At 44.1% G+C, this 24170-nt stretch overlaps 1 long non-coding RNA gene across 1 annotated transcript; it reads right to left on the bottom strand.

The window, feature by feature from the left end:
- Positions 1-14127: 14127 nt before the first annotated feature.
- Positions 14128-23757, bottom strand: LOC146187362 (uncharacterized). Its single transcript, XR_014708231.1, has 4 exons — positions 23488-23757; positions 20526-20744; positions 14560-14613; positions 14128-14175 (listed from the first exon to the last, which is right to left on the bottom strand). It is a non-coding gene; the product is annotated as an uncharacterized LOC146187362 (long non-coding RNA).
- Positions 23758-24170: the final 413 nt, after the last annotated feature.

Below are 24170 nucleotides of genomic sequence, written 5' to 3'. Positions count from 1 at the left end.
TCACCGCTCGCGCCTGCGCCGAGATTGCCGTGGTGCCTGCGCGAAGAGCAAAGATGCGCGCGTGCGCGCGCGAGACCGGAAGTGCAGGAAAAAAAAGCTCTGAAAAAATGTTTCTGTCTACAAAACATCCTAATTTTGTTTCCTGATAATTAAAAGTTAAGCGTATTTCGATTTTTCTGGCATAAGCGATAGTTTAATGGCTGTGTGACGTCGCAAAGAAGCAGACCAATAGTCATTCGAAAACGCATGCACGTAGCAGCGTTGCACAGAGGAGAAGGAGGACTGGCAAAAGTCGAAGGAAAGAACGCGCCAACTTTCGAATGGGATTGTGGGACCTGCACTGCGCGTAGACGTGTATTATTGCGTTCAAATGTGTATCGCAGCATAATCTAGCGACTGAGATAGTTTGTGAGGAGTGCTCGGGAGGTGTTTGTGGGCCCCTTTAAGAGATGTATAAGCGATTGTGCTCGTTTTGGAAACTATGCAAGGCTCGTTGGACTTTCAACAGTGGAGGGACTCTCTGCTACAAACAGGACAAATTTCTTATTAAATATAAAAAGTGTCTAAAGCTTTTGAAAAGGATGAAGGTTCAGATAACATAAAGTGCACTACATTCACCCATGAAAAATGTGCGCTTCGCAGCCGTAATTTGAAGAGGCTGGCTGATTAGTGCCGTTTTAGCCAGCAGAAAAAAACAAACAAATTAACCAACTCATGAAAGGGGCGAAGAAAGCGCCAAAAACTCTTTTGAAAATATAGAAGACCTGTCAGTTTAGAATTTTTTTTTCAATTCTTTTAATTCTCTCTTCAATTAGGTTCAATGATTTCGTTAATTAGCTATCGTCTACCACAAACTAATCGGTCATCAATCATTAGAACTAAAGATTACCACAGTATAATGTTTTTTACTCAGGCCCCCTATTATTTCCGAAGCGCGATGCGGACAACTACTACGCCGACGAATTTTCGACCGGAGTACATGCATAACCTATCGCGTAACACCTAACGCGACTGGCAAGACTGAAACACCGTTAAGTGTTATTGCACGCGGTGGTAATTGTCATTTTTTGCACGCATACGTACATCTATATGTACTCAGGCATTAAAACCAAATGGCGAAATGCACAGGCAAAAAACGTGACTGTTCTCCCCTAAGCGATAATTGTCGCAGACGCCCATTTTTTTTCTAAGCAGCAATCGTCCTTATTGTTACGGCACTAAATTCCCTAAACCTATTGGCCTCGAGATCGACCAGATAGTGGCGAAACCTATCCAGTGTGGATGCGTGTTCGCGTCGAGTGCCGCCCGCAGGGATTTACGTGCTCGCGTGCGGCATGTAGAAGAGTGCTTTTTGTTTGTTTCGCGGTTCCTGTGCGCTTTTGCTTACTTATCTTCATCTTGCAAAAGAAATATGAATAGAGCCCCACGCTCCATTAAAAAAAAATGCTTGTCCATATCCAGTATGTTACGCTGGAAACGACATATCAGTCGCGGTCTTCGGCGCTTGAGATTCTTTGACAAGCGGAGTCTCAAACGAAGCGCTGCTGTCGTTAGGCGCTGTGTCAAAGCAAAACAGGTTGCTGCCGTCAGTACAACTTAATGCAAATGCTCAAAAATCCTATATTCCTGTTTCTGTTTAGAATACCGCAAGTGCGGAAATATGCGACCGTAGACTGCTGCATAGCAAAGCCCAGTTTGAACAAGCCACTCTGTGTATTCGGTATCCATGATAGAGTTGCCTGAGTACTTTATTTATTTATTTATTTATTTATTTATTTATTTATTTATTTATTTATTTATTTATTTATTTATTTATTGCCGTTAAACCTCCGTCGCGGTGTCTCAGTAGTAGGGCGCTCGACTGCTAATTTCGAGAAGGGGGTTCGATCACGGCCGTTTCGAAAGGTTCTCCTCGGCTGTGGAATTTGACTGCACGTTAAACAATCCCACGTGGCCAAAGATACCGAGGCCCGCCCCTACATCATGCGTCATATAGCCGATCTCGCTCGTTAAACCCATGCATGCACTTAATTTCTTTCTTTTTTTATGTAAAAGGCTTCTGCGCATAAGCAACAGTGGTAATGAGCACATTTCGCTTTAGAGAAATGCTCGAACGTTTGAGAAACAAATCTTCCCAGCACCTAGGTGTTACACTAAATATTGGATAATACACATAGATCAATGTACACTGGTAGCACGGCCATTTGAATTATTAGAACCACTTTTAGCCTGTGCTGTCTTTCGAGCAAACGGGTTGTTTCTGATAAGGGGAGTAAAATAGCTTCATACGGGCTTAGCCATCGGTGCTTAGTTCGGAAATAAATACATATTTTAGTCACATGATAAGATGAACTCCATTTCTATTAGGATAGTTTTATATCCGGCACCTCTTTTCGGAATAAAAAACAGACTGCCCCAAGTCACTGCTCAACAATAATTACAATGATAAAGAAATCATCCTTCAAAATTTCTTACCAGATCATGACAGCGACCGCAGTTTTTGCGGTGTCTTCGTAAATACCTTGCACTTTAACATTACTGAAAATTATTCCCTAATAGTGCTAAATTTTGTCAAGTGTGTAAAAGTTCTGTCACATGGTTAAATTTATTGTCAGTGAAAAAAAAAATAATTACACTACTAAATTACCATTTATAAATATCACACACATCAGAAATTCCTTATACTTCCTTCACTTTCAGAAAATAATTTAGAGTCATATTTCACAGTGCGACACCAGATTATCTGCCGCAAGAAGCATCCGCCTTGTTGTGAGCTCGGCAACCTCAATCCACTCACCGCTCTGCACGTGAGCAGTCAGCTTTTAATGTGAGGCGAGGTTTCCTGTAAAGTGTCGGCGTAATCTAATTTTTGGGGAATACTTGTGACTGGTTGTCCAGCCAGAGTTGATGTCCACTCAGTCTACGGCAACCCGCTGGGCAGTACGCTGCCAGTACTGAATTTCACCTGCTTAATCATCGAGTCAAGTACGATATAAGGAACCAGGCTGCATCGATTCAATCTCAACTAATGCAGGTCAGAGCACGAATTCATGATCTCCGTGGGCTTGACACTAAATTTGCCGGTCTCACTCGTATAACTCACGCGCACGCTGTTGAAAAGGCGATATGTCATGTTCAGGCACAAGTATCAGGCCTGTGAGCGCCTTACAACGCAAAAAAGCGTGCAAAGCGGTGCCAGAAAATCGTGCCTTGTTTTTCTAAAATCCGCGCATCTTTGTTTTTCCTGCAATGTTCTGCTTTCTACAATATTGGAACACTCTAAACAGTAAATTGTTAATGCATTGCATAATACACGTTTTCATCGCGAACAAACTCGCGGTGAACTCAGAAGTAGATATACGCCGCGTGCATTTCTGCAAGCGCCACCGGCTGCCCATCCCCACTATGGATGGATGGATGGATGGATGGATGGAATATAGGAGCGTCCCCTTTGAAACGGGGTGGTAGCAGTAGCTATCATGCTCATTTTTTTCCCTATATCTTAATTATTGATTTAGAATGGTTAACTAAACCATCATTTTATTTATTAAATTTTGTTCCTACATTACTAACATTATCTCACTTCTCTACTTTTAAGCCACCAATCTTCCAGTCGTTTTTGCTAGTTTCCACCGCCGGTTTATTCACCCGGCCACTGTTATCTCTAAACCCCAGAGCTTCAGTAACAGTGATTGCGCCTGCACCAACTTCCACTATCGGAGCGACGGTGGCGCCACCTCTAGGTCGATCTCGCGGCGAATAAAGCGCAGATAATGAGGTCACAGAGCGGAGAAACACTTCAGAGCAGTTCGGGAAGCAGATGGAGCGCGGCGCTTCTGTAGCAGACGACGCTCTTCCCTGGAGCAAAGGTCGACACTAGCGCCGCGGTGGCGGGAGCAGCGGCGGGCTGCTTGCTCTCTGCGGGCACGCCGAGGAGATACGGAACTGAAAAGGATCTATAAACGTTGTTGCAAGTAGTGCAACCAAAGCCAAGGAAGAAAGTCCGCGTTGGCAACCTGCACCTGTCATATGTAACCTCATGCTTGGAAAACAATAACGAATGGCGTTTAATCGGCTTGAGCCACATCTTAGGTTCATGGAGTTCTTCCCCGGTAAGCAAATTGGTTTCGGAGAGGGTGTGTCTGCGTAAGGTTTCTTTTTTCTCCCCACACACGACTTTGACCCTCCTCCCTCTTTCCCAGATCCAAGGCATAATTGCCCTTGATGCGCCTAAGGCCGTTGATAACGTTCCACATGATCCTGTATTAAACATACTTGCCTCTACGGGCTGCGGACCAAAGAAGTACGGTTACATCACGCTATTTTTGCTCGACCACATACCTCAGTTCGACTCTACAATTATGTGCCCGATCCTTCCACCTTACGTATGGGACTCCTTATGGCGCTATTTATCACCAACCATTTTCAATCTCGGAAAGACTCCCCTATCTTGTATTATAGCATATCTCCTAAAAATGAAACATATATTGTACATATAAGACTTTATTACTTGGGGCACCTAGAGATTCCCTAACGAGCGAGCCTGATTTTTTAAACCACTCTTTTTAAAAAGCGATTGAGGTGTGAATCAGTAAAAGTTAGCGGCGGAACTTTCGGAGAGCCAGTTCTTTCCTGCAGTGAGACGCGCCAAACCGTTCCCTCAGAGTCGGGTCTTCTGCTCAGTTCGACTTCCGCGCAATCTATTAGCATTGTCAGAAAGACTGTCAATCTGCCGTTCCTCGGAACAGTCGCAATCATCCCCTCGCCTTCGACTCTCTACTGAGCCGCTCTGTTGGCTCACTAAAAGTCAGTGAAGCTTGAGCGGAGATTCGTTTCGACAGCCGATACCACTTGCTCACTGAGTGAGCCATGCTGAACCGTTCCACCAGAGCAGGGTCTTCTGTCGCGTGCGTTTTGCGCATGCCATCAGTTAGCAGTGCGAGAGAGCAACTGCATTCTCGCATTTCCTCGCAAACCACCCCTCGTCTTCGGATGTCTTCACGAGTGCACAGTCGCTAGCGCGACTGTGCACTTTCGTGGTTTTGTGGTTTCGTGGTTTTGTCTTCTGACCGATGAGTGTGCACCCGTGGTACTCGCAATCCCCGCTGTGTATGGTGTGCGCTGCAACCCCTTTGCCTTTGTATGCGTTTATAGTGCCCGTGACACCTTATACCACAGAAGGGACAATAAAGAAGCCTCAATTAGCAAAAGGTGGTGCCGTTCTTTGCCTGCACGATGTCATATGACACTGACCAGTCGTGTATCGTACGCTAGGGCAACATCTCTCTTCGAAAATGAACTTTTGCGTGTCTTTAAGGACAACAGTTGAACGCATAGTTTTCTTCCTGCTCTGATTTCTACTCATTAGCGTAGTCATAAAAAAATTCCCTATGCCGTCCGCTGTTGTGCGTTTGCTGAGTGTGCCTCATTAACACGTCATAAACTGAGGCTAATCATCGGTTGTTTTGTAACAGGAAAACATAGCTTTTGTTTTCTGGCGTGAACAACATAGCTTTTGTTTTCTGGCATATAATGACATAATCGGCAGTATCGCGCGCACACACAAGAGCAACAAAAAGATACGCGCACAGGAGAAAAGAAAAGGGAAAGAGGGATCGAGCGCCATATATAAATAAAGCCGCTGAGGCACGCAGGAGGCGCCGCGCGGCTGCCGCTCCACCATTACGGATTTAATTGAGCCGGAGAGCCGTCCAAATGAGGCGGTTCATGTCAGTGAGTATAGCCGCTTTAAAACCGCGCACTGAAGTGAGCCGTTTTTGCAAACTTCTAGGTGCATCTCTGGATCTCCTGGGGCTGTAGAGGACACCTAACAGCTAAGTATTGATGTAGCACCTAGTGATCGTTACGCAATTGCTTTATTTCTCACACCTCTTAAAATCTTAATTGTTATTAATTGCGAAAACTCTATATCAAAGCAAATCTGCAAATGTTCTGCAAAGTGCTGCATCTGCAAAGTGCTAGTGAAATACACTCAGGAAACACACACAAGCGGATGGCATAGGCAAATTTTTCATTACTATGGTAATGAGCAGAAATGAAGAGCAGGAAACAAATTGTGCGTTCACCTGTTGTCTTTAAAATTTTCTCGGAACTGAAGCAAGGCTAAAAATTTAGTTTGTCCTCAATGTTGTTTTAATGGCTGACCTACATGTTATTTTGTATTGGAACGTTCACTAGTGTGAACGCCAAATCTTGACAAAGGACGACGCCTTGCAAAAGGGCCGGTCTGCGAGCCATGCAGAGGGAACACTGCAAGCGAGGCAGCGATCTGCAACCCGAGCCGTCTGCAGGTGCGGATAACGATGGAGAGAGAAAGAGTGTGCGGAGGACTAGTGAGGAGGACCTGCGCCTGCGCGTGGTGACAGCGGCGCCGCTGCGCCAGACAAAGAAGCTGACGGGGTGTCGCACACCAACGAGACAAGATCGCTGTGGCCATGCTCACTATCGTGAATCACGGGTAGCGTGGTGTCGGAGTGGGGAACCGCAGTCAAATTGACGAAAGAATACGGAATTGTGAGGAACAAAGTAAAAGAGCTTTATACATCTATTTACAACATGAACAAAGAGCACTCGGAGAGCAGGACGGCAGCCTGCCTCCGTTGACAGCTTCTTGAGCAAATCTCCCGTCGCTTCTCAACCTTCTCGTCCGGAAACACCCTCGCATCCCTTCTTCTCTGGCCCCGTCCACACAGTCACATATCACTGTCAGGCCGCAGGTGGTCCGGGTGCAGCTGCAGGTCTCAAGGTCGCAGGAATGGAGCCGCAGATCCCGGGACCCATCTTGACGCCGATGGTAACAAGCTGCGCACACTGAAGCAGTCAGGCTGGTTTCTTCTCCCCCGCTTGCCGAGGTCGCGTTCCTCCCGAAACCGCAAACGCAGGGGGAGAAGAACAAAGTCCATCCCGCGACACGGCGGCGCCACACAGCCCGGTGACGCGGTGAAGCTTGGTCGGCCCAAATGCCTGAGGGCTTTAGCCTGCCTGGCACAACATCACCTAATTTGGTAATTAATAAGATTAATAAACCCAGTTTAATGTGTTCTCTCCTAACACTAGCCTCACTGGCTATCGGTCTAAATATATGTGTAAAACTGTTTTCTTTATCATCGAATGAGAGCTTCTTGATTCTTTAAAAACGCAACTGTCTAATTATTCTCAAATTGATGGGTCGCACCAACCCTCGCCTATCATCATGCCGGATCCTTGGAGTTCATATCCATGAGTCTGCTAATCAGGACAGTGTTTTTTTAAATAACGTTGTTTATTGCCTCAGGGCATAAATGAATATGTAAAAAAAATTAAAGGGGTATTCAATGAAAGAAAAAAGGTTGGCTGTTCTAATAAAGTTCAAGAGAGAGAGCGATGATAAGGCCCTTGCGTCCATGCAATGTATGAAGATAGTTGTTCTGCGAAAGGCCCACAGCCGTCAGGTGCCGAATTCTCGTCGGCTTCAGTCATTTAAAGTTTGCAGTCATCTTACGGAACTTGACCTCCACTTTGTCAATACGTATTCAGGTTTAAGCGAGTGAGAAATCTGGCAGCCATTTAACACAATAACAACCAGAAAAATTCTTTAGGCATTTCTATGCTATAAATCAGACATCAAATACATACACAAAACATACATACATACATACATACATACATACATACATACATACATACATACATACATACATACATACATACATACATACATGCACACATACATACATCATACATACAATACCGTCAAACTGGCGCAGCTTCCTAGCAAAAGTACCACATTACCACAGATATCACAAAATAACACGAGCAGCTCAGCAGGTTAGACTAAAACGTATCGCCATATCATTACCCTCTATCCACGCTCCCAGATAAACTCAGAATCGCGCCTATTCCAAAATATGGAGCCCATACTAATTCAGAGGAGTTCTGCTCGCATTACTTATCATGTACAGCCTTTGGTCAAAAATGTAGAGCCCAGGGGGCCGCTTCTGAGCCGTGTAGTGCCGCTGATTTAGCACTAGTGGAGGTCTTTCCCATTGTAGAGGGTAGGACAAAAAATATTCTTACCACCAAAAGATTTGGAACACTGGTAATGCATTACAGGTCGCATGATGTGACTCAGAAGCAGACCCCCTGGGCTCTACACTTTTGACAAAGACTGTACCTCCTACTTATTCAACACGGACATAACCAAGCAACGCTGGAAAGACTGCTCACTTAGTTGGGAGCAGAAGTGAGGTGGTGGCACTGTTACGGAGCTGAGGAGAAAGTTCGGGCCGAAAAATAGGCCAGACGCCATCTGCACCTATACGGACGCTCAGTTAATACACCCTAAGCACAGAGATACTAATTAAGAAAAAAAGAAGTAATTTTACGAAGTTAAACCCATAATACAAGTTCTAATTGTACACGCAGCACTACATTCACTATCATCATAAGCCTGACTATATCCACTGCATGTCGAACGATTCTTCCACATTCCTCCAGTTAACCCGGTTCTGTGCAATCTGCATCCACTTGCACCCTGTGAACTTCTTAACCTCAATAAATAGTCCATTCGGTCACTTGTGCAGTGCGATTGAGCGTTTTACGGTTCGCCTGTGCTGTCTCATTCTCGATACATTAGAGACTTTTAGTATAGCGTATGGATGCTTTCGTACAATAAACGCCAGCAAATAATGGGACGCTATTCCGTGTGTCGCATCGGCGCTTTTAATTGGCCGTACGAAAGCGCGAACGCAAACTACAGTGGTGACATCTAGATTTAAAATAAAAAAGAACATTCAGCCTTTTATTATTATTTCTAAGCCAAAACTAGCCAAGTCGTGTCAGAATTGTAGCCAGTTTCTTTGCTGCGGCAGCTTCGTTATACTCCCCAACGTTGGCATTCCCATGTTGAATACTTTTACCTTGTATTGCCGTCATGGTGAGTATACCGGCCTCCTTTCAGTCCCGTACTGCCAAGGATATTTTTAGGGCTACACACGTGTAAGCTGTCAAGCCAAGGCGATCCGCTTCATGGCGTTGCCATGCCAACAAAGCAACACTACTCGTGAAGCTTAGGGACTGCGCTGCCGCTGTTCAAAATAAAAAACAAAGCAAATTATTCACTAATTATTTCAGCTGAATGCTACACGAGGCAAATCGAAGACCCCGTGTGCCATTTATAGGCGGCAGCGCACCCACAAATGCGGTAAAGAAGACAAATTCACTCTGAAGCGGGCGCCCTGGACGCCACCATGTTGTCCACGCTGATGGAGATCGTACGTGAGGGCTGGGCACGATAAACTCAAGTTTCGGCGTATGCTGGCCGATCGTACGAAAGAGCTCGGTCTCAGGTATCGTATAGTGCATGCGCAGTGCGCGTCATGGTATTGTTTGCGTGCGCTATTCCTCTGCGTGTGTCTGCGTACGCTATACTAAAAGGCTCTATTAGCAGTAAGGAATACTGTATAGCAGATTTTTTTTACACTTAACTTTAATTGATTTGGGTTATAAATGCTTTGTCATTTTTTTTACTCTTTTCAATCCATGCATTTTTCGTATCAATGCTGTTTTTGACTATTGTTTTTTTTAGTTGTCTTTTTGTGTGCATGGCTCGGCACGTATGCAATGACGCTGTACTGCCCAGCTCCGTTCAAAAGCATGTATGCTTAAATGGGCTGGTTATTATTGTGTAAATTTGTTGCAAATAAATCATTATTAATAATATTATCCCCCAACTAACTTCCTGCTACCCCTTGCTACGTTTCCTTCCCTTGGAATCGAGTTTGTTACCGTAAGCTGCCATCGGTTATCCTCTTGTCCCACTTGAGGGCGATTCCTCTGCCCGAGGGATACGCAAGACAAACACACAGCGGGTCTTGTAATAAACATATTTAACCTCACGTCCGGAAGTCCATGGTGGTGCGGCAGGTCATCGGGGTAATCGTCTGGGCGGGCGGGCAGTGATCCGCGGGCCGTCCGGTAGAGAAGAGATCGAGCAGCCAGCGGCTCGACCAGGAGCGTACAACAGGAGCGAAGACCGCGAGGCGCCAGCGTGTGCCTTTCTTTATACCCTCGCGCGGGACCGGTTATCCCGGAAACAAGGGGGGGGGGGGGGGAGGGAAGGGTTAAGCGGCGGCGCATCGGTAGCCGCGGGAACTTTGAATGTGGCTGGCGCGGTCCCCACATCTCTCCCCCCCCACCCCCCCCCCCCCCCCTCAGCATCCGACCCGGAGTCCAGCAACAGCCGGGTCATGTCCATGTCCGAGCCCGCGTCGGCGTGCAATATGGAGGCTTTTCGCCTGGCTCTGGCGGAATGCCATCTCAGCTGGTCCTTGTGGCGGGAGAAGCAGCAGGCATGCCGGGACTGTTCCGGCTGGTTCCTCTCCTGCAGCGGCCACATCCTCGGGGTCACAGCGCAGCTGGGCTCGGCCGCGGATACGCCTGTCAGCGGTCCTGAGCTGTTACTTCACATCGCTGTCGACCCCTTTCCACGTGGCGCCGTGCTGGATGCACTGGGACCCTTTTGCAGCAGGCGTCTCTGCCCCGGGCACAGCTGACTTCCTGAGGCCCGTACTCCAAGCCTGGGCCGCGGACTCCGAATTCAGACTCATTGAAGACGGCCAGCATGGCCGCACTGGTCATGACGATGGGCCACAAACCACTACGAACTAGGGGGGTACCCTTGTTTAAGTGGCCCCTCCTTGAACCATGCGCTCGGTGCGGTTTCCCGCACCAGCGACGGTGTTCATCTGGCTGCTGCGAAATCTTATCAGAATGCATTCTGAAAGAAGAAAAGATGTTAGACAAAGTAGTGCACTACCTTGGTCTTAGGTTATAGCGTAGGTTGCGAACCGGGTTGCTACCATGTACGCCTTACTTTGGGGGAGATCGCTGCATCGCCTTGAGCTTCCCCCGCTTCGCAGTTATCGTCCTTGCGAAAGTGGTAGGCTTTCAAGTCTGCGACGTGCACCGGACCGGTCCAGCCACATTAAAGTTCCCGAGGCTATCGATCCGCCGCTTAACCCTTCCCTCTCCCCGCTTGTTCTCGGGATAACCGGTCCCACGCGAGGGTATAAAGGAAGGCACACGCTGGCGCCTCGCGGTCTTCGCTCCTGCTGTACGCTCCTGGTCGAGCCGCTGGCTGCTCGATCTCTTCTCTACCGGACGACCCGCGGATCGCCGCCTGCCCGCCCAAACGACGACCCCGATGACCTGCCGCACCACCATGGACGTCCGGACGTGAGATTAAAGATGTTTATTACACGGCCCGCTGTGTGTTTGCCTTGCGTATCCCTCGGACAGAGGAATCGCCCACAACTGGCGCCCAACTGGGTTTCCACTAGAGTGTCAGTAACTTGAGTTATTTGTCTGGCCCAATCTGCACGCTTCCTATCTCTTAATGTTATCCCTGCCATTTTTCGTTCCATAGCCCTCTGCGTTGTCCTCAACTTAAGTAGAACTTCCTTGGTTAGCCTCCACGTTTCAGCCCCATAGGTGAGTGATACCGGTAAGCTGGTAGTCATAATCTGCGAGTGCTTGCCAAATGCGCTCCATCCCAATCTTATTCTCCTGGTTATTTCCTTTCCGTGGTCCGGATCTCTGGTTACTACCTGTCCCAAGTACACATATTTGCTTACTACTTCCAGTGCATCGCTATATAACGTAAACTGCGGTTCCTTCCCGAGGCTGTTGAACATACCTTAGTCTTCTGCATATTGATTTTCAAGCCTACCTTTCTACTTTTTCTGGCTAGGTCATTAATCATTCTTTGCAGTTCATCCCCTGTGTTACTTAGCAAGGCAATGTCATCAACAAATCGCAGGTTACTAATGTATTCTCCCTCTGCCCTTATTGCTCACTGCTCCCATTCCAAGTCTTAGAATACTTCCTCTCAGCAAGCTGTGAGTAGTACTCAAGAGTAGTACTCAACAACTTTCTTTATAAGAATTTTGCTATTTTCTTTATGCGGAACTATAATTGCTGTGCGGCTACTATATATATCTTCAAGTACTTTCATGTATGACTAGTCTACATCCTAATTTCGCAATGCCTGCATGAACGCCGAGGTTTACACTGAGTCAAATGCTTTTTCGCAATCAATGAATTCTGTGTATAAGGGTCTGGCTATATTCCGAGTGTTTTTATATAGTTGGTTAATGGTATGGATATGATCGACAGCTTAGTACCCTTTCCGAAAGCATGCTCTCTCTTTAGCTTGATTGCAGTCTAAGGTTAACCTTAGACTGAAAATCTCCCATATGAATTTTGAGCATACGGTATTATTGGATATGGGGGATATGTGTCATATGGGACATATGGGGAGTACGGGTGATATGTGCAATATGGGCATATGGGCGATATGTGTGATATGGGTATATGGGCGATATGTGTGATATGGGCATAAGGGAATTATGGGTGATGTGGGCATTATGGGCAATACGGGCATTATGGGCAATACGGGCATTATAGGTGATTTGGGCAGGATGGGTGACGTGAAATCCACGGCCATATAATTTCTTTTCAGGTGGTGACATTTGAGCAGGTGTCCTACATTATACAATAAGAGAAGGCTGGTAATGACTGAAATTTTCGGTAGTATTTATTTGGCTTCTAATATACATGACATATGAAGTTTCAAGCTTGCATTTTTCATCTGTTCGTCTTTCAGCATTTCTGTAATATATCTTTAGTTTCTGCATGCACTTGCTTGGAGGCAGCTGATCAATAGCATTCCTGCTAATATATGCGACAAATCCATCTGGAAAGCAACAAATGAGAAAAAAGTCCGAAGAGAAGAAATGGTCAATTTTATATCATTGTAAAAATAAATTATTGAAATCAGTCAGGAAACACCAAAACAATTCACAGCAATATAAAAGAAATGGAATTGAACACATGAATTCTCCACAAATGTGAAGGATGTTGAGCTGTGTTTATGTAAAACAACATGAACTTGACTGAAAAAAAGATAATTAGATCACGATTGAAGGACTCACTTGTTACAGCTGCCAATTTGTGATAGGTCAGGGCTTTTTTGGAGGCTGAATGGACTAGAGTTCGGAAAGCGGCGACACGGGGCCCCTATCACACTCCTGTTTCTGAGACACAGGCAGCCTTCACTGGTTCTTTGAAAAACCGAGAATCCTTGGGCAGCGTCAGGAGCCACTGCCATCTCTCTACAGGAATGTACACACAATTGCCAAGGTGAACCTGCATGGAACTGAGAAAAGCATTACCCTCCGCATGCATGCAAAAATAAAATATGGACAATAAAGGATAAAATATGCACTTTAAAGAACCCTTAATCGAAAGGCAATTTCTCTTAATATATCTTGCAAGGATATTTACCAGTCATGAGGCAGGTATAAATATTTTTCTAAGTTATACGTGTTATGACAATCTGATTAAGCTTTGTATTGTTCACCAATTTAATGTGTCTTGAAAAAAGATGTAAAACAGATGAATCTTCGGTTAAAAAAAATCGCTCTACTGGCACTTTTTGCTGCCTGGTAAAAACCTTTGTTCACAGATTGTCTGCAAAAAATTTCAGTGTGAAAACATAATTTAACTTTTCATTAGACTAGAAAATTCAGAGGTGTTACATGATAGCACCTTTAAAGAAAATTGGCTTTGAACAGTTCAGTAAAAACCACAAAGATTTTGGAAGAAATCGCAGACCGTAGAAAACACAAACTGGTACATTTGTAGTATCAAATGACTTGTTATTTTCGATATTATTAAACAAAATAAATAATCCTCTATGCTTTCCTTGTTACGAGCGGCAGTAGGCTCACCTTGTATGCGCCATACAATGAGCCGCTTATGTCCCTACAGTTCGATCACTAGCCAAGTAGTGATTTAATATAGGTTATATAGTAAATGTGGTGAAATGAGTAACTATTTCCATGTGTACCCAAGCACATGGTAATAAGCAACAGTAAAAACATGAATGAATACATAGACTTCTTGACCTTTCTTTCCCAGTTTTTAAGTGAGATGGCATAGCAAGAAACACAAAACAAATGTTAAAAGGTGTTTTTCTGGGTCTTATGGTCTCCTCCTTACGTATTTCTGTCTGCACAGTTGGACAAGTATAAGAGTGGTAAACATATGCAATTCCCCTACCTGGTTGTTTACTGTTGCCAGTACAGGTACCTGGTCCCCAGGCACATTCGAAACCTACAAGGAGAGGAAAATCAGTGAAACACGTAACAAACTGAAATCCGAAGTCACACATGTTTATAGATGGGCCACAGTAGAAAGGTAAAATGAACAAAAAAAGATATTGCTCTTGGTTTTGATGTTAGCTATGTGTTGTCTACAGCCACGAAGAAGAGCCACCCTTACAACTCTGATGTGCAAGCAATAGTAAAAACATGAATGAATGAACACATAGATTTCTTGGCCAATCCTTTCCAGTTTTTAAGTGGGATGGCATAGCAAGAAACATGAAACAAAGTGAAGCAGTGCACATTAAAAAGAGTTATAAGTTAATCTGGGTGTTATGACTTTTTTAGGTAGTTGTGCAAGCATAGGAGTTGAAAGCATATGCGATTCCCCTACCTGGCAGTTTGCTGTTGCCAGTACAGGTACCTTGTCCCCAGGTGCATTCAACACCTACAAGGAAAGGAAAAGCAGTGAAACAACAAACTGAAATCTGAATTCACACATGTTTATTTATAGATGGGCCACAGTAGACATGAAAGATGAACAAAAAAAGACAATCCTTTTGATATGGATAAGGTTAGCTATTTGATTTCTACAGCCATAAAGAAAAGCCATCCTTACTACTCTTTTGTTTGCATATTTTCAGTGCATTGTTCGCACTGTTTCCTAAAGAGCTAGAAACGGAAGGGATCTGTGTAAGTAGCAAACAGCTTAATGAATAGATCAGTGGTTATCGGCAATGGATGGGTTGGAGACCTCTTGTGAACCACTGAAAGTTGACTGTAGAGGGGGGTAGAGATTCTTGTGAGGACTGTTGTTGCTGCAGTTCCAAGAGATCAAACTGGGATAGGGTCCATACTAAAGTGACCTCTAAAAATGTGCACTTGATAAGCCAGTGGGCCACAGCTGCAGAGGACATAGACAGAGGCAGCATGTCAGTATGTATGCTGCTGGAAAAGACTGAACTCCTTCCAACACTGCGCTGCTCACTCTCCCACCCCAAATGTTTTGCCAGCAGCCCATCCAGCAGTGCAGCAAGAGCTCGAGTTTAACCGATGCCTGCATCAACAAAAATCCCTCTCTCATATGCAGACTCTCAATTTCCATACTCCTCTCCTGTGTCTTTGCCTTTGAGAAACTAGTTGGCTTTGAACCTCCATGCTTTTAACCCTGCAAAGCTGTCTTGCCAGGCCAGAGCACAGATCTATTGCATAAACTTTCTTTTTGGGGGGGAGATGTGTGTTTGCAGACCCTCAAAATATTTTTGCGGACCCCCATTTGAGAAACACTGGAATAGGCCATCTGGAATACTTCCACCAGATTCCAACTTATCTTTTTTTTTTCCAACTTACCTCTTATACTGTTGTCAGCCTTAATGCTCACTAATAGTTTTAAAAGCCATGCAGATGCACAGTGGCAATATGGTAAACTATAGTAGTCGTTGAGCAGTGGATATGCATAACATGCACAACTACAGCCAAGATTTAAAATCAAAAGGCACTTCAGAGACAACTGTACTGGATGTTTCATGTTGACATAGACTACTGTAACTTAGGGTAATTTTTAATTCCCCATTAACTGACTTATTATGTAAGCTTAATCGCTGAAAGTTGTAAATATTTGCTGCAGAGCCAGAGTGGGATATGCAAACTTGTATAGTGCCAGTGAAAACCAATCATTAAATTGTTTCCTATATTATATTTCTCATGCAGTACTTTCTTGCATTCTAAAATTCACAGAATATGAGAAACAAAAGCCATGTGACGAGATGCTTATGCCAAGCTCCTGTGCTGCTCTCAAGCATGCAGTGACTGACTGGGATTCCTGCTTTTTACTGCACAATGGCACAATGAATGTTCCTGACCGAGCATTTCAAAGGAGAATGAAAATGCTCTTTTTTTTGTAGTCAGCAATGGTCAGTCATTGCGGCATGCATTTGCACCTTCACATGACACAGGCTAGAGATCCAAATATATACAACACTGTTGCGTCACCATGCCTACAGTCGTACTGCTGCCAACCTTGCCCACTCATTACATATTCTCGGACAGCTGCATAATAGCAAAGCTCAAGCGCCCAATCAAGTGACCTTTTCTTTCATATTTTATAGGCTTTAAAATGCAAAAAAAAGAAGTTTGTGAGGCATACCGTGCAAGAAACAATTTAATAGGTGTTTTCTGAAGTTCTTATAAAACCTTGCATATCTCACTTGGGGGCTGCAGGGAATAATGTAGGAGTTAAGCAAATATAATCAGGTAAGGGCAAAATAACCTTTTTGAAATCCTAGCTCAAGTTGCTTGGAAAGCTTGTATAGCAGAAGCACTGAAGGAAGTCATACACTGCAAGTCCCACACTGAAGACCTATTAGTGATAGAACATTCTGCTCAGCAAAACTGTTTTAATGCTTCAAAGTTTGGCACTGTCTACGGAAAGTGATAGCAGATTGACAAATAATGATGATATGGACTTCTTATCAGCATCAATTTTACAGCAAAGTTGGCACAGCCCAGTGATCTCACAAGCTGTCTTTGTCAGGTTTGCAGCTACTATACAGCAATTATGGCACAAAGCTCATATCTGGATGTCAGAAGCAACACTAAAAGTGTGAAGTGCATGCACACTGGATGCAACAAAAGGAGCATTCGTCTATTTTCATTGATACTCTGAAGAGGAGTCATTTTGACAGCTGAATAAAAATTGGTTGAAAGCATTGTGTACACATAGTTGAAATCAAAATGGTACATTATGGTTTCACTTGCAACTGCAGTCTGCTTAGTTAGGAAGCCAGACCACAGACCATCTATGCATGGCCATCACTTCAGCTGAGCAGGCAATGTCCTTGAAGTAATTTATGAGCCACATTTACAGCACCACAGCATTATGCTGTGGAACAAATCCTAGCATTCAACTGCATTGTCTAGGGCAATGTGCTTGTTACTTGCTTTTATTCTTATGCAGTATTGCTTCAATGAGAGCACAGACTGAAACCTGCTGTAAAATGTCACTTCCTTTGCTTTGTAGACAAGCTCGATCACGTCTATGCCCTACAAAGTTAAGTCAGTGTGTGTGCCAGAAGCTTGAGGTCATGAGTAGTAGACATGGGCATGTTCCTGTTTTCTCTTTGCCAGTGAGCTGCAGTTTACTGATAGCATGAATAAACTTTCTCTTCATCATTGAGTTCATCTGACCTAGCTTGATGCTTTTTTTATTATCGGTGCAGCGCATTCACGACGAGGACGAGAGGAGACACAGACATCTGAGCGTAAATGCACTGCACCGATGTCTAACCAGCATGCCCAAGCATCTACTATGTCTTCATTTTTTTGCTTGCACCCAGGTTCCTACTTTCTCAGATTCACTCAACTATTGCTGCTCTAGCTCTTCATTTCATGTAATATCTTGCAGGAAACACTAAATGTTTAAATATACACTGCACCAGGAACAAAAGTAAAAATATAAAGGAAACTAAAAAAAAAACGATGTTTTAATTGCAGCATTGACTATGACAAGGTGTGATTTGAGAAATTTCGCCACAGTCATTGATTTAAAAGGAGGAAACCTTGATGCCATTGGGAATTCTAAACTGGAAAGTGGTCACCTCTCAAAAATGCCACAACCACATGACAACTGGTAATGTGGCTAACTTGCCACTTGCCAGTTTTTGCATCAAAAGCTGCCTTCACTTCGGGCTTCAGCCCCGTTAGCATTTTTTGTGCAATGTTGGTTTTTGTGCCCTGGCCTTTAACTTTTCTTCCAGATTTTTCATGAAAAAAGAAACATGTGGCTACTGAGATTATATCTACTTTGTAGGTGCGTTTGCACGTTGATGCCCTTCTATCAAATGTAAAGCGCGAATCAAAACATCCAAAATCATGTTGAAAGTTCAGCGCATTTGTGTAAGTGTATCTCGTCCTTTTGTCCTTGTCTGCCAGCACTGCAATACTATAATGCTCGACAACCACTAACTAGCCCAGCAACATATCCTGCATTAGTTTTAATAGTGCTGATTGCACAAATTCAGTGATTTTTGCAATTGTTTCAGTTTCATGTTTTAAAATTGGAAAGTGGATCAGCAGGCCATGCAAATTTCAGCCACCACAGCTTGCAACATTCTCGGAGCTGGATTAACAGAAATAAGGGCCCTAGGCTAGAGTGCATGCCACCTCCCCCCCCCCCACCAATTTGGAAGTCCCTCCTATCACTTCCATATTATACTTCTGTAAATACCCCATTTCATTTTACCCTACACCAAACTAAAAAAAAAAAACAAGGTGTGATTACTGTGATTGGCACGAGAGTGATGGATTATTTTTAGAAAAAGACCTCCCGAGTGAAGGGGAATTTCTGTTTTTGCAGCCTGACAAGGTCTGACAAAGGCAAAAGCTAAACAAAGTAAGATCAGGTAGGGGCCCCATCTCTTCATTCTGATTTTCTCTTTTCATATCTGTCGCTCAACATTCAATACTTTGTGGTTCGGGCTCCCTTCTTACATCCTCGGAGATAAGGTTCTGTGCTTCAGCATCCTTAGCCCCCACCTTTATCCAGTGCTACATTCTATCCTATTCCGTACTCACAACTGTCACAAATTTCTGTACAAAAAGATATGAAATACAACTAAAGAGTGCATTTTTAGTACACAATGACAGTTGTAGTTTCGAAGCGTGCCGTAAGAGTACGTAATTTTCAATGCAGCACACATTCTTCAACAGTACCTAGTACTATTTAGATATTCATACTCTCTCTTGCAATACGGCCCCCTCTAGTGACATCAACATCTACATTTACACCATAAGACAACAGAGACAGCGCCACTGCTTGGCATCATCTGTGTTCGCTCCAAATGTGCAAAGTGATCTTGGGTGCCGCCGGCACCTCTTGTGCTGGATGGACAAACCAGAGGCTTAGGCTTTAGGCTGTGTGAATCAGTATCATAGAAAGCAGTTACTTCCCTTATTCATCTCACAATTTCTGCATGTATTATACTTTCAAAATGTAGACACAACAGTTTATATGCTGCAGGAACACAAGTAAATCGATGCCTACAATAAGAAATCATATTGCCTAGAACAGCTGCAAGGTGAATACAAGTACAGTAATAAGGTAGAAAGTTGGGCGAGTTGGTTGAAAAAATCCATTGCACTAAAAAAGATGACGTCTAAACGCTTAAAAAACAGGACAAGCGCAGACTCACAACTATGGTTATTTGACTAAACAGATGAGATATATATGCAGAGAAACAAACAGATGCACCTGCGCAGAACCACCAGACAGTAAAAAAAAAAGATTATGTTTCAAATTTTATCTAGGTATAAAAATGCACACTCTGCTAGGGAGACAAAGGCTGGGTGATGCATCTAGCACCTTTTTTCCTGATACAGTAGGCCTTCTTAAGTTCTCATGTTAGCCTATCTCGATGATGGAAAAGAATGCTAGTTTGTGAGAACTGCGGATAGCAGCCTTGTCTATCTTTATCACCATTCTTATTTTTTCCTTCGTTGCATTTCCTGCAATGCACAGCCACGTGCAAGTAAGTGTCGGACAATATGGCCTCCAAATGCTCCTTCAGACATACATTTATACATCGGCCCATCTGGCCAACGTACACCTTACTGCAAGATAAATGGAACTCATACACAACCGCACATGCAGGGGACGTGCCATGATCTGTGCCTAATAGTAAACTGAAATGGGCCAATACTCTGGGACAAATCAATTTTTTTCTGTACACAGGCAAATCTGGACAATTTGAAGGGTGCAGAACAAACCACTGTAATCTCATAACAACGGGCGACATTCTTTATGTTATGAGAGAGTTGTGCTTATAAGGTGTGATCTATGTTTAGAGTGTATAGTCGTGGTGTTTTTTAGCACAGTGGATTTTTTCAACCAAGTACAGTAATAACTGGCTGCGATGATGCCAATAGAGACCTTATTCCCACAGCTAATATCACTGATTCACCAAAGTTGCTGGCTACACTCAAGGTCAGTGAACACAGATGGTGCCCAGCGGCGACTATGTCTCTGGTGTCTTCCGGTGTAACTATACATTTTTGTCGATTTCTGACATTTTTGTTAGAAAACATTGCTTGCTACAGGCAAAATGACAACAAAGTTTGAAACACGACTCCAAGCACAAATAGTATTTTGGCCTGTCCAAAATTGAACACATTAAAATTAATGGTTAGGAAATGACAGGCTATTACAGCATGTTACAGAGACGTACACCCAGCTACATATAATGCAGAGTACTGTCAGCACATATCAAACAGAATGCTTATAATTCTGCGCTTACATCACTGCATTTAAAACTTAAAAACAAATCATTTCGCTTAAATTTCAAAAGAAAAGTGTTTATAACTTGCCAAATTTCTTGTGCAGCAAATCCTGGAGGCGGCTATCTTGATCTTCAACCATTTCAGCTTCTCCTCCAGCTTTCTGACCTTTCTTCGCAGGGACTTGCTATTTTCTTGCTCTTTCCTTAGCAACCATCTCTCAATAAGCTCATCACCCGAGCTTTCAGGCCATGGGAGTCTTGTCCGAGAAGGAGCAGATTTTTTTTTTTTTTTTTTACTGCGTTTCACCTTCAGAATACAGACAGTATAGATTAGCAAGTACCATCTTCAAGCATCCATGCAGCGCCTGAGCAAATAAAAGCATTAAGGCAAAATTCACCAATTTACTTTATCAAATAATCACCACAAACATTTTTGCCCCCAACACAAATACCTACATGTGTTATCTATAGTAATCCAAGATCTTGATCTGGCTGGCAGAAGTGCTGGCTCATGGCATCAGTGCCTCTGCCAGCATGGCGTCTGGACAAATGCACCCCCCCCCCCCCTACTGGGATGAGCAAGTTTGGCTCCATAAGATAAAAAAAAAAACATCCTGCCATCGCCCATGCACTGATGTGACATTCCAATAGGATCTGTTTTTCTATAGGAGAATTGCGCTGCGTTTGCAAACTACTTGCAAAAAAGGCCCTGAGAGACACTGCTCAAGGGGACCTTTTTTCTCATTCCTGCAATAGCTAACAAAAATGCAACAAGACTGCAAAGACATGAAGCAACGCATGAAACAATGCCGAAGTATCAAAATCACCTAACAGCAGCAACACATTTCTAGTAGGTGCACTGGGTGCATGCTGATCTGTGCCTTTACAATAATGGGCCACCACTGTAATGAAGAACTCAAGTTGCTTTATTTCAGATATGAAACTGGAGAAAGCAAAAACATGCATCCACAGTACAAGTGGCATGGTGATCAGAGACTTTTGTTATTGCAATCAGTGCTGCAAATGTGCATGACCGAAAATCTAGCTTCACTGAAAAAGTCATAGGTGTAGTGATTCCGTTAGTTCAAATTATATAGCCCATCACGTACAAGCAGAATAAGATTGAAATTTCAAGCTAACTGCTTGAAGAGCCTCGATATATGTTACCTTTTGAGAATGGTGCATTGACTGTCAGCAAGCGTGCTCACGCAACGGATCAATAGGCTTTGAATTTTTCTCAAGTAAAAAAAAAACTGCACCACGTCAGTCTATGCAGTGATACGTAAGTGTCAATATAGTAATAGTCCAACTTTTTAGAAACATGTGCTCTTTTCTGGTGCACACAGATTACACACATACCCACTGAATCACACTGTTGTAAGCCAGAAGCATTGAAGTACTACAGCAGCTTCGATTGTGCAGGATGAAGCAGCTAGGGACCAATAAGTTGATTATACGTGTGCGCCATGCCTCCTGACGTGTTACACTGCCTGCATACTGGAATGGCAGCCACTGTGGCCCAAGTGCAAGCTCTCTACATATCCCAACAATTGCCTTTTTTCCCCATTAAGTTTACATTACTCTCCCCCTACATTTCTGACCATTGATTCAATATGCTCAATATATGCTTTTCTGGAATCCTGTACACTTACTGGTCAATTTTCTAGCTCTCTTCCTCCACTGCAAGTCCGCACTCTTCCTATACAAATATTTAGTTAATACCTTCGTTGCCCGTCGGTTTTGCCCATTCTCCATACCCATCCTTCTTATCAGCATTTATTCTATGCTTCTCAAGCTTTCAGTGATCTCCGCTTTATGTCACCCTGTACTGCCGCATCAGTGGTTTATTTCTAGCAGCGCTGGTCCGACTGCAGGAACAACTCTCCCCTTCTGAAAGTGATCCCTGGTGCCAATACTCCTTTTCTGATACCTCTCAGCACCTCTTACCCATTGTATTTTCATGTTGCTCTGTGCTTCATTACTCTGACATGTCTGTTCCCTTTCAGTTAAATACTGTTCCTGCTTTCCCACATACATATTGTCCTCGTTTGTCCATCCTGCAAGATATCTATTTTTCTAAAAGCCTGTCCTTCCTTAAATATTGATGGCATGCTGTAGCAGACGACCACACTGAATGTGACCGCGGTTGGATAAATTTTATGGCAACAAATAAATGCGCAACAGATGCAGGTCCCTTTTTGTCATTTGTCTGCTAATTGTGCTAGCCTATGTGGCATGCAGAGAGAGAAATTTATGGGAGCTAAACTTATTTCTAACTAAAGGGCACGTTACACAGCACTTTGCAATGGAATATGGAATGTATGTACACATTCTATTACGTTTTCAGTGGTCAGCGTCAGATAATATGAGTATAAACAATGAGCAGATAAACTAGCTGGCCGCACTTCTATTCGGCAAGCTCCGCCGCCCGTGCAACGTAAACGTTTGCTTGCGAGAAGACGCACGCGGCTCGTGTCACCGTCCGGGACAGCAAAAATGTCTAAATATGTTTCCACGGCCATCAGCACGTCGAACTGTATGCGACTTCCACATTGCAAAATAAGCGCCGATTATAATATGCCGCGCACGCACAGTGCAGCGGAGTGCTGCAAGTTAAATAATTACGTGCAAGCAGTTGCATAGTACAATGAGCACGTTCTTTTATCAGACACTATTCAAGCCCTGCGCACACGCAGGAATGCTCCAATAAAAGGGCGGGGAATGCGGCAATTACTGTGATTATGCGTACTCGCTGTCCGTTATTCCCTTATTCAAGAAGGATTAGGGGGGATGAGGCAATTACTCTGAGCATGCTTACTAGGTTTCCGTTATTGGTAAGTACTTTGGTGCGTATGCGTGGTTGTGTTTGACCGTACACACAGCGTTGACGGCGGGCCGACACCGATCAAAATCTATTCAACGCCTCCATCACCTTTTGCCGAACAATAATATAAGAGCCGCAAACTTACACAGAAGCTACATCAGCAGGCAGTAATAGTACGATCGAGACAAAAAGTATTGCAATATACTTGTAACACATGCCGACTTACATCCAAGAAGCAGAACGTCGCCGGGGGGGTAGGATTCTTGTACCTCACCGTTGAACGTCTCCTTCCAGTAGATTCTCTTGCATTTAGCAGGGTCAGCGCATGTGACCGGGTTAAAATCTTTGATTAAGGAGGAGGAGCTTTATACCCATCTTGTATGCTGTCCTCCCTTCTCTCACAACACAAGCAGCAGAGGCACCGGCGAAGCACACTGCGTGGGTATAAATGGACGCGCGCCAGCAGCAGTAACACTACACCAACAAAAGTCGTTTCGGCGGGAGCAAACCGCGGAGGAGGAGAAAAGAGGAAGCAGACGGGAGAGAGAATTTAAGAATGCGGCGGAAAGGCGAGAGTGAAGAAAAAAAAGCGGAGAGCGAAGTTTTTTCCGGAGAGCGATAACTCGTTTCGGCGTGAGCTATGTGGAGAGAGCACGGGGGACTGCGGAGCAGCGTAGGAGGAGAGGAAAGCGCAGCAAGTTACTAGATGTGGAGAGAATGACAGAACGCGGCGGAAAAGTGAGGGAGGAAAAGAAAAAGCGGAGAGCTTGGACAAGTTTTTCCTAACCCGGGAGACGCGAGGAAAGAAACATGGTGATGGCAGAAACTTTAATTGCCATATATACAAACGGGGAGGGAGAAGCCCACTGCGTGCTCTGGAGGAGACATTCCTTGCAATGCAAAATAGAT

Source organism: Amblyomma maculatum, chromosome 6, assembly GCF_055883805.1.
Source record: "Amblyomma maculatum isolate TAMU_Amacu chromosome 6, ASM5588380v1, whole genome shotgun sequence".
In the NCBI taxonomy this organism is placed as follows: Eukaryota; Metazoa; Arthropoda; class Arachnida; order Ixodida; family Ixodidae; genus Amblyomma; species Amblyomma maculatum.
This window is presented reverse-complemented; position numbering and strand designations above follow the sequence as displayed.